We start from the raw sequence: 875 nt of genomic DNA, 5'->3' as shown, positions 1-875 counted from the left end.
TGGTACATTCAGGTTGTGTATCGACTACCGAGAGTTGAACAAACTTACCATCAAGAACCGCTACCCACTACCGAGAATCGACGACTTATTTGATCAACTACAAGGCTCGTCTGTTTATTCAAAGATTGACTTACGTTCCGAGTATCATCAAATGCGGGTGAAAGAAGATGATATTCCAAAGACTGCTTTCAGAACACGTTACAGTCATTACGAGTTTATGGTCATGCCGTTTGGTTTAACTAATGCACCAGCTGTGTTCATGGACCTTATGAACCGAGTGTGTGGACCATACCTTGACAAGTTTGTCATTGTTTTCATTGATGACATACTTATTTACTCAAAGAATGACCAAGAACACGGTGAACATTTGAGAAAGGTGTTAGAAGTATTGAGGAAGGAAGAATTGTACGCTAAGTTTTCAAAGTGTGCATTTTGGTTGGAAGAAGTTCAATTCCTCGGTCACATAGTGAACAAAGAAGGTATTAAGGTGGATCCGGCAAAGATAGAAACTGTTGAAAAGTGGGAAACCCCGAAAACTCCGAAACACATACGCCAGTTTTTAGGACTAGCCGGTTACTACAGAAGGTTCATCCAAGACTTTTCCAGAATAGCAAAACCCTTGACTGCATTAACGCATAAAGGGAAGAAATTTGAATGGAATGATGAACAAGAGAAAGCGTTTCAGTTATTGAAGAAAAAGCTAACTACGGCACCTATATTGTCATTGCCTGAAGGGAATGATGATTTTGTGATTTATTATGATGCATCAAAGCAAGGTCTCGGTTGTGTATTAATGCAACGAACAAAGGTGATTGCTTATGCGTCTAGACAATTGAAGATTCACGAACAAAATTATACGACGCATGATTTGGAAT

This window comes from Rutidosis leptorrhynchoides, chromosome 3 (assembly GCF_046630445.1).
Source record: "Rutidosis leptorrhynchoides isolate AG116_Rl617_1_P2 chromosome 3, CSIRO_AGI_Rlap_v1, whole genome shotgun sequence".
Classification (NCBI taxonomy): Eukaryota; Viridiplantae; Streptophyta; class Magnoliopsida; order Asterales; family Asteraceae; genus Rutidosis; species Rutidosis leptorrhynchoides.
This window is presented reverse-complemented; position numbering follows the sequence as displayed.